Source organism: Pseudophryne corroboree, chromosome 1, assembly GCF_028390025.1.
Source record: "Pseudophryne corroboree isolate aPseCor3 chromosome 1, aPseCor3.hap2, whole genome shotgun sequence".
Classification (NCBI taxonomy): Eukaryota; Metazoa; Chordata; class Amphibia; order Anura; family Myobatrachidae; genus Pseudophryne; species Pseudophryne corroboree.
Window position 1 is genome coordinate 449,333,958 of NC_086444.1, and position 10,733 is coordinate 449,344,690.

At 48.1% G+C, this 10,733-nt stretch overlaps 1 long non-coding RNA gene across 1 annotated transcript; it reads right to left on the reverse strand.

Moving 5' to 3' along the window:
- Positions 1-937: 937 nt before the first annotated feature.
- On the reverse strand, positions 938-10,368 carry LOC134900621 (uncharacterized). Its single transcript, XR_010174181.1, has 2 exons — positions 10,296-10,368; positions 938-1,421 (listed from the first exon to the last, which is right to left on the reverse strand). It is a non-coding gene; the product is annotated as an uncharacterized LOC134900621 (long non-coding RNA).
- Positions 10,369-10,733: the final 365 nt, after the last annotated feature.

The following is a 10,733-nucleotide window of genomic DNA, read 5'->3' on the forward strand; positions in this document are numbered from 1 at the left end:
ACCAATTCTTCAAATTGTGAGCGCACTGAAATAAGGTAAAGGGGAGGCGATAAAACTTTCTTTTTTGGGGGGCAAAGCTTGCAGTCATCTGCAAACAGATGTGGTAACTGCACCACCTCAGAGATGGCAGAGATCGTCTCTTGTCGTACACTTTTAATGGTACACATTTTACACTTTCAGTTGCAGTGAATGAGAAGCAAATTTCTAGTCACACCATGCCCAGGATGAGACAATCGGAATAAACCATAGGAAATTTGGGCAAATGGAGACTGCCTACACACTGCATGACATCGGGTACTTTTGGCTAAAATCGTTTGTCAAGAAAGACTGATCGGGTAATCAAAACAGGACGTTTCTAGCCATTTATCCTTGTTTGGCCAAAATGGTCATACCTACACATTATGCAATAACAAGGTGATCACCTAGAATTGTATAGTGTGTAGCTATCTTAAATTTAAAAAACAAAACACATCAGAGTTCCAAAAGTAACAAAGGCATTCCCAATGTCCCCTAACAATAATTTTATTTATATAGCACTCACTCGCACACAGGACTCAATGCACCCGACAGTCATCAAAAACTTAGCACATGGTACAAAGGATTTTCGTATTACAGCAAGTAGAAAACCATGCAGAACTGAAAAGAGGAAAAAGCTAGAGAGTAGGCATAATGCAGGGTTGGAGCTGTTATTTTTGGTAATAAATTTCACGGGTGATATATTCCACCCACAAAAGGTACAAGAGGAGGCACCCACATTGGGCGTACTACGTAGGATTAACCTGGGTGGAATAGGTCACGCCTAGAAAAGAAGAAAAAAACAAATGGGGTGATTGCAGAGACCTAGCGCTAAAAGTAGGGTCCTAACATAACCGTCAGACTCGTATAATTTTCATCCCATCATTCTTCATTTTGCATATAAATGACTCTTAAAAAGCAGTTAGGAGAAGAACTGAAATGTTTAATTTAATGAAACATTTAATGAAATGTTGCAGGTGGTTGTATTTTTGATGTGACATTTACAAGATTGAAACACTCAGACTTTTCCAGGTCCTCATAAACCTCGGCACGTGTAGATTACTGAGGTACCCTCCAGGAGGGAATAGGTTTAACATTATCTTTCTAGTTATGGTTTTGTTTATTGTGCCATCACCTTGTGCGCTAAAACCTTTACTAAAACAGTGACATCTACCTCAAACACACAACCAGTGGAAAAACCTACAGTGATCTCCTGGAATGGTAGAAAATACACAGTACAAATATACAATCTGTATTTATTTGGGTTTTGCAGTTTTTTTAAATAATGCCTTGCTCTTCAGTTGGTGCTTCTGTCTCAGCAGCTGCTCCTCTCTGCATTTTTCTTGCCTCTCTGACCAATTTTTCATGCCTTGATCTATCTCATTATTGAGAAGCATAATGCGGCTCTGGAAAGAGAAGTTTGCAACATTAGACTCTGTGAACAGCGGTAGTGATAACCTCACCCAGAATCAATCCTTGCCTATACTATAAATGTATTATAGCAACGTCACACACAAAATGCCCATTGCCAGTGTTAGTACCACATAGCTTTATATCACTGACCTTTGCATAACAGCAATGACTACCTTATACTCGCATATAAATATATTAATCCGCTGCCCCTTTTTATCTTAATTATACTTGTGATTACCTGGAAAAAAATAAGATTTTACTTACTGGTAAATCTATTTCTCGTAGTCAGTAGTGGATGCTGGGGACTCCGTAAGGACCATGGGGAATAGACGGGCTCAGCAGGAGACATGGGCACTTTAAGAAAGAATTTAGATTCTGGTGTGCTCTGGCTCCTCCCTCTATGTCCCTCCTCCAGACCTCAGTTAGAGAAACTGTGCCCGGAAGAGCTGACAGTACCAGGAAAGGATTTTGGTAATCCAGGGCAAGATACATACCAGCCACACCAGTCACACCGTATAACTTGTGATAAACTTACCAAGTCAAAAGTATGAACAACAACAGAGCATCAGTACAACCCTGATGCAACTATAACATAGCCCTTATTGCAGCAATAACTATATACAAGTATTGCAGAAGAAGTCCGCACTTGGGACGGGCGCCCAGCATCCACTACGGACTACGAGAAATAGATTTACCGGTAAGTAAAATCTTATTTTCTCTAACGTCCTAGTGGATGCTGGGGACTCCGTAAGAACCATGGGGATTATACCAAAGCTCCCAAACAGGCGGAAGAGTGCGGATGACTCTGCAGCACCGATTGAGCAAACACAAGGTCCTCCTCAGCCAGGGTATCAAACTTGTAGTACTTTGCAAAAGTGTTTGAACCTGACCAAGTAGCCGCTCGGCAAAGCTGTAATGCCGAGACCCCTCGGGCAGCCGCCCAAGAGCAGCCCACCTTCCTAGTGGAATGGGCCTTAACTGATTTTGGCAGCGGCAATCCAGCCGCAGAATGAGCCTGCTGAATCGTGTTACAGATCCAGCGAGCAATAGTTTGCTTTGAAGCAGGCGCCCCAAGCTTGTTGGAAGCATACAGGATAAACAAAGATTCTGTTTTCCTGACCCTAGCCGTTCTGGCTACATAAACCTTCAAAGCCCTGACCACATCAAGCAACTCGGAATCCTCCAAGTCAGTAAGTAGCCACAGGCACCACAATAGGTTGGTTTATATGAAAGGATGATACCACTTTCGGCAGAAATTGTGGGCGGGTCCGCAATTCTGCTCTATCCGCATGGAAAACCAGATAGGGGCTTTTATGTGACAAAGCCGCCAATTCTGACACACGCCTAGCCGAAGCCAAGGCTAGTAGCATGACCACCTTCCACGTGAGATATTTCAATTCCAACGTTTTGAGTTGTTCAAACCAGTGTGATTTCAGGAAACTCAACACCACGTTAAGATCCCAAGGTGCCACTGGAGGCACAAAAGGGGGCTGAATATGCAGCACTCCCTTTACAAACGTCTGAACTTCAGGTAGAGAAGCCAGTTCTTTTTGAAAGAAAATAGATAGGGCCGAAATCTGGACCTTAATGGAACCCAATTTTAGGCCCAAAGTCACTCCCGACTGTAGGAAGTGAAGGAAACGGCCCAGCTGGAATTCCTCCGTAGGGGCATTCCTGGCCTCACACCAAGCAACATATTTTCGCCATATACGGTGATAATGTTGAGCCGTCACGTCCTTCCTAGCCTTTATCAGCGTAGGAATGACCTCATCCAGAGTGCCTTTTTCTGCTAGGATCCGGTGTTCAACCGCCATGCCGTCAAACGCAGCCGCGGTAAGTCTTGTAACAGACAGGGCCCCTGTTGCAACAAGTCCTGTCTTAGAGGCAGAGGCCACGGGTCCTCTGTGAGCATTTCTTGCAGATCTGGATACCAAGTCCTTCTTGGCCAATCCGGAACAATGAGTATTTGATCTCACTCCTCTTTTTCTTATGATTCTCAGCACCTTGGGTATGAGAGGAAGAGGAGGAAATACATAGACCGACTGGAACACCCACAGTGACACCAGTGCGTCCACAGCTATCGCCTGAGGGTCTCATGACCTGGCGCAATACCTCTGTAGCTTTTTGTTGAGGCGGGATGCCATCACGTCCACCTGTGGCAGTTCCCACCGACTTGCAATCTGCGTGAAGACTTCTTGATGAAGTCCCCCCTCTCCCGGGTGGAGGTCGTGCCTGCTGAGGAAGTCTGCTTCCCAGCTGTCCACTCCTGGGATGAACACTGCTGACAGTGCGCTTACGTGATTCTCCTCCAAGCGAAGAATTCTGGTGGCTTCTGACTGAATCAGAACCGGTTGGTCGCGAAGCAGGGTCTCCGCTTGACGTAGGGCGTTGTATACGGCCCTTAATTCCAGGATGGTGATGTGAAGGCAAGTATCCTGACTTGACCACAGACCTTGGAAATTCCTTCCCTGTGCGACTGCTCCCCACCCTCGGAGGCTTGCATCCGTGGTCACAAGGACCCAGTCCTGAACGCCGAATCTGCGGCCCTCGAGAAGGTGAGCACTCTGCAGCCACCACAGGAGAGACACCCTGGCCCTGGGGGATAGGGTGATTAACCGATGCATCTGAAGATGTGATCCGGACCAAATGTCCAGTAAGTCCCATTGAAAAGGTCCTCGCATGGAACCTGCCGAAGGGAATGGCCTCTTATGATGCCACCATCCTTCCCAGGACTCGAGTGCAGTGATGCACTGACACCTGTTTTGGTTTTAATAGGTTCCTGACCAGTGTCATGAGCTCCTGAGCTCTCTCTATCGGGAGATAAACCCTTCTTCTGGTCTGTGTCTAGAATCATGCCTAGGAAAGGCAGATGAGCCGTAGGAACCAACTGCGACTTTGGAATATTTTGAATCCAGCCGTGTTGCCGTTACACTTCCAGAGAAAGTGATACGCTGTTCAGCAACTGCTCTCTTAATCTCGCTTTTATGAGGAGATCGTCCAAGTATTGGATAATTGTGACACCTTGCTTCCGCAGGAGCACCATCATTTCCGCCATTACCTTGGTGAAGATTCTCAGGGCCGTGGGGAGACAAAACGGCAACGTCTGAAATTGGTAATGACAATCCTGTACCGCAAATCTGAGGTACGCCTGATGAGGTGGATAAATGGGGACATGAAGGTATGCATCCTTTATGTCCAGAGACACCATAAAATCTCCCCCTTTCAGGCTTGCGATGACCGCTCTTAGCGATTCCATCTTGAACTTGAACCTTTTCTGGTATATGTTCAGGGATTTTAAATTCAATATGGGTCTGACCGAACCGTCCGGTTTCGGGACTACAACATGGTCGAATAATAACCCCCTCCTTGTTGAAGGAGGGGAACCTTGACCACCACCTGTTGAAGATACAATTTGTGAATTGCAGTTAACACTATTTCCCTCTCGTGGGGGGAAGCCGGCAGGGCCGTCGGTGAGGGGCATCTCCTCAAAGTCCAGCTTGTATCCCTGAGACACAATATCAATTGCCCAGGGATCCAACAGGGAGTGAACCCACTTGTGGCTGAAATTACGAAGACGTGTCCCCACCGGGCCTAGCTCCGCCTGTGGAGCCCCAGCGACATGCGGTGGATTTTGTAGAGGCCGGGAAGGACTTCTGTTCCTGGGAACTAGCTGTGTTGTGCAGCTTCTTTCCTCTTGCCCCTGGCAAGAAAGGACGCACCTCGGACTTTCTTGTTTCTTTGTGATCGAAAGGCTGCATTTGATAATGTCGTGCTTTTCTAGGCTGTGCAGGAATATAAGGCAAAAGATCAGAATTACCAGCTATAGCTGCGGAGACCAGGTCCGAGATCCCTTCTCCACACAATCCTCAGCCTTCCATATGCCTCTTAAGTCGGCATCACCTGTTCATTGCATATACTACAGGACACGTCAAGCAGAAATCGACATAGCGTTGACTCTAGAACCCAGTAGACTAATGTCTCTTTGGGCATGTTTTATATATATATATATATATATATATATATCTTAAGACAGCATCTCTAATATATATATATCTATATATATTATATATATATATATACACACATATACACTAGGGTCTCAATCTCTGCTGATAAGGTACCTGACCACGCTGCTACAGCGCTATAAACCCATGCCGTCACAATCGCCGGTCTGAGTAGTGTACCAGAATGTGCACGCTGTCTGCAGGATCCCCGAGGATAGCTGTTAAGTCAGGGCTACCTTTTGGGCAAACGTGACACCCTAGGGGAAGATTCCCATCGTATCCTGGCCCTAGTAGGGAAAGGATACTCCCTGAGAATTCTTTGTGGGAAACTGCAGTCTCTTGTCTGGAGATTCCCGCTCTTTTTCATCATGAGAGGAGGGAAATTTACCTCAGCTTTCTTCCCCTTAAACATGTGTACCCTTGTGTCAGGGACAGATGAGTCATCAGTGATATGCAAATCATCTTTTATTACAATAATCATATATTGAATACTTTCCTGCCATTTTGGCTGTAACTTTGCATTATCGTAGTCGACACTGGAGTCAGACTCCGTGTCGATATCAGTGTCTATTATTTTGGATAGTGATCATTGAGAGACTCTGAAGGTCTCTGCGACATAGGGACAGACATGGGTAGATTCCCTGTCTGTTCTCTAATCTTTTGTGCAATAATTTCACCTTAGCACTTAATTACACATATCCAAACAGGTGTCGGCGTTGTCGACGGAGACACCCCTTACACACACATTTGCTCCATCTTCTCCTTAGGGGAGCCTTTTACCTCAGACATGTCGACACACACGTACCGACACACCACACATTCAGGGAATGCTCATCTGAAGACAATTCCCCCACAAGGCCCTTTGGAGAGACAGAGAGAGAGTATGCCAGCACACACCCCTGCGCTATTAACCCAGGAATAACACAGTAACTTAATGTTAACCCAGTAGCTGCTGTTTATATTGATTTTTGCGCCTAATTATGTGCCCCCCCTCTCTTTTTACCCTCTTCTACCATGTATCTGCAGGGGAGAGGCTGGGGAGCTTCCTCTCAGCGGTGCTGTGGAGAAAAAACATGGCGCTGGTGAGTGCTGGGGAAGAAGCCCCGCCCCCTCGACGGCGGGCTTCTGTCCCGCTTAAATATACATTTTCTTGGCAGGGGCTCATACATATATACAGTCAGGGCAGGTGCAAGGTCTCTCGGCACCCAAGGCAAAACATGTGCCTGCTGCACTCCCCCCCCCCCCCCCCCCCAAAAAAAAAAAGAGAGAAAAACCCGCCCAGACGCTAAAAATTATATTTTAAAAAATTCACTATGTGTGACATTTTTTTGCGGGGACCCCCAGAAAGGCTGTAATGTGTCTGGACACCGTTGGATAGCTTACTCCTGAGTGCAGCCAAACTGAATCTTTATACATTCACTGCCATGCAATATACAGCGGAGCGCAACGGGGCATGTATTTATGCTATGTAACTGATATATATGTGTGTGTGTGTGTGTGTGTGTGTGTGTGTATACATATATATATATATATATATATATATATACACACACACACACACACACACACACACACACACACACACACACACACACATATACATACACTTCTACAGTAGAGGAATGGAGTACTGAGGTTGCAATTTAAGGGTACCTTAATGGCTGCAGGAGGAGTCCCAGTGAAGAAGAAATTCTACCCATAAAAATTTATAATCGGGACCAATCCAAGGCGACTATATATTGCAGGCTGCAGAAGAAGGAGACTGTGATCCACTCAGACAGGGAACAGTAGCAGGGGAGCCGCGCGCAGTCTGCCCTGCAGTGTAGTCCCAGTCCCACACATAGCACAACACAATCATCCCCGCAGGAGTCCCATATGCAGAGTCATTTCTTGTGGTGCGGGGCGGGCATATGTCAGCGCAGAGAGGAGCAGAAGAACTGTACCACCAGCCGGCAGCACCAGTGGTGGAACTTGTGAGTGGTGGGCCCAGGTGCAAGGATATGCTTTGGGCCCCCCTCCTCCACCCCAGGGTGAGGTACAGGGTGACGAAGATGAGGCAGAGGATGACGGGGATGAGGCAGAGGGTGACAGGGAAATGGAGAGTTGGTGAAAGGTTGAGACAGGGGGAGATGGATCAAGGAAGAGAGGGGGAGACTGAGAAAGAGAGGGGAATTATGGAGAGAGAGAGAGAGAGAGTCAGACTGAGAGAGAGGGGGAGAGAGAGGGGGAGAGGGAGAGGGATTGAAGGGTGAAGAGGAAGGAAGATGAAGGGGGGGGGGGGGGGGGAAGAGAGGCTGAGCAGCACTTGCCACCTTCTCATACTGCATTGCTTTTTTCCCTACCTGTAGTCTGTGGCTTGTGCAATCCAGGGCTGCTGCTGGGCGTGGAGATGGCCAGTGTCTCTGCTTCCCTCCAATTGATTTTTGGTGCCACGGACAGCAGGGGACGGGAGGAGGGTGGAAAATAAATATGAAAGGGGAGTGAGGAGCTGAGAGAGCGTGTTCTCCTCCCCCTCCGGTCAGGCAGTCCCACACAACCAGCTTAAATGAGTATGGGGGAGGAGCAGAGAGAGAGGCCCCTCCTGCACAAACGGAAGGGCACTCAACAGACAATTGGCCAGCACTACAACATCTGGGAGGAGGGGGAGGCGCTCGAGAACAGTGGGGAGGAGATGGGAGATCGTCCCTCCTCACCCTTAACAACCTGTATCGTGGCACCAGTAAGTCCGTGGGGCGGGCGGACATGCTTGAGCGGGGAGGAGAGAGAAGAGCAGCCCCTCCTCCCTCTGCGGCTGGGACCCCGATTATGTGCTGCACTTTATTATTAGGAACTGGGGCACTGGCGGTAGGTACAGCGCTGGAAGCGGCAGTATTACAATGAGTCAGTGTGACTCTTTGTAATGCCGGCGGCTGTGCGCCCCTACACAGCGGCGGGCCTCGGTGCAATGCACCGCTGCTAGTTAAGCCACTGGGCAGCACGCTGCTTACTCTATGTGTATAGCGTATTAGAGGCGCTGCTGATGGGTTACACTCATACTGTCAGCGCTGCAGGGATGCCGCGGCCGCCCAACTGTTCTCAGCCGCTAGCGCTGACAGTATGAGTGTAACCCATCGGCAGCGCCTCTAATACTCTATACACATAGAGTAAGCAGCGTGCTGCCGGCTAGTGGTACAGTTCTTCTGCTCCTCTCAACATATTCCTCTTAAGGAAGAGGAGGAGCTGAGCAAGGGTCAAGAAGCATTTACCAGTAGCGTGAGCTGCCGCCCTCCAGTGGTCGCCGCCCATAGGCAGCTGCCTAAAGCTGCCTAGTGGTGGCGCCGGCCCTGTATACAGTGCCCAACTGTATATATGCTAGACTTTTGCCAAAGAGGTCCCAATTGCTGCCCAGGGCTCCCCCCCCCCTGCGCCCTGCACCCTTACAGTGACCGGAGTATGTGAGGTGTGTGTGGGAGCAATGGCGCACAGCTGCAGTGCTGTGCGCTACCTCAGTGAAGACCGGAGTCTTCTGCCGCCGATTTCGAAGTCTTCTTGCTTCTCGTGCTCACCCGGCTTCTGTCTTCCGGCTCTGCGAGGAGGACGGCGGCGCGGCTCTGGGATCGGACGACTAGGGTTAGATCCTGTGTACGATCCCTCTGGAGCTAATGGTGTCCAGTAGCCTAAGAAGCAGGACCTATCTTCAGAGAGTAGGGCTGATTCTCTCCCCTCTGTCCCACGATGCAGAGTCTGTTGCCAGCAGAGCTCCCTGAAAATAAAAAACCTAACAAAATACTTTCTTACAGCAAGCTCAGGAGAGCTCACTGAACAGCACCCAGCTCGTCCGGGCACAGATTCAAACTGAGGTCTGGAGGAGGGACATAGAGGGAGGAGCCAGAGCACACCAGAATCTAAATTCTTTCTTAAAGTGCCCATGTCTCCTGCGGAGCCCGTCTATTCCCCATGGTCCTTACGGAGTCCCCAGCATCCACTAGGACGTTAGAGAAACTATAGATTAGATGTAAACTGGAAACAATAACTGTCAGGACAGCTGCTACTAGATCCTGTTTACATAAATATACTATCTGCCTTCTTCAGGATACTATTTTTATTGGGATTACACAGATTACATGACCATGTTACATCAAAAGACTAACCTAGAATACAGTCAGTCCAAATTCAATTGTTTTGTGGGCGGCCAAACGTACTGGGTTATTCAATTGTTGCCCCGTTGGGCACGCTTTCCCCATATGCGCGCCATTAGTACAGAGTTTAGCCATGCAAAGCGTCTAACTCGTCAAAAGTACAGTTTAGGGCAGGCATGTCCAAACTGCGGCCCTCCAGCTGTTGAGAAACTACACATCCCAGCATGCCCTGACACCGCTTTAGCATTCTCTGACAGCAAAACTGTGTCAGGGCATGCTGGCTGGGATATGTAATTTCACAACAGCTGGAGGGCCGCAGTTTGGACATGCCTGGTTTAGGGTGTACACACTCCCATAACCATGGAGAGTACGCACATTTCTGCTCGCACCTCAGGGGGCTGCAAACTGAAATGTTTCTCCCCGACTGCATGCGTGTCCAAACGGAGTAGCAATTTAACTGCTCCATTGGGCGCCATCTAGTTGGAGACCAACAACTGAATCGGCCCCAAAGTGTTTAAATTTGTACACTGGATGCACTCTTCATAGGCACAGGACCCACGTCATACTAGCTCTTAAAATTAAAATTAAGTGACAGGGATGATGGCTGGCACTGAGGCCCTTTATAGTCCAAGTCATGTGGTGATTGTGGCTTCTGTGACCACATTTGTTATGTCGCATTTTAGATCCTGCCCTCTAATGGACAATGTTACAGCATGCGATACCAGACTGCGCCTCATACACGTACAGCCAGTGCTTTGTTTTCTTCCTTCCTCCTGAGCTGTCCTTTGTATAGTGGAGCTTGCCTTCCATCTGTAAATAAGAAGAGTCAACTGTTTATAGCTGGGAAGCATTCTGTGTACAGAACTAAAACTTGAATCTAAATTATTTACATTTACCCTCTAAATATGACATCTATGGCGGTCGCAAAAATAAGATTTTAAACCTACCGGTAAATCTATTTCTCCTAGTCCGTAGAGGATGCTGGGGACTACGTAAGGACCATGGGGTATAGACGGGCTCCGCAGGAGACATGGGCACCTGAAAGAACTTTTCCTATGGGTGTGCACTGGCTCCTCCCTCTATGCCCCTCCTCCAGACCTCAGTTAGAGAACTGTGCCCAGAGGAGATGGACAATACGAGGGCAGGATTTTATAAATTCAAGGGCAAGATTCCTACCAGCCCA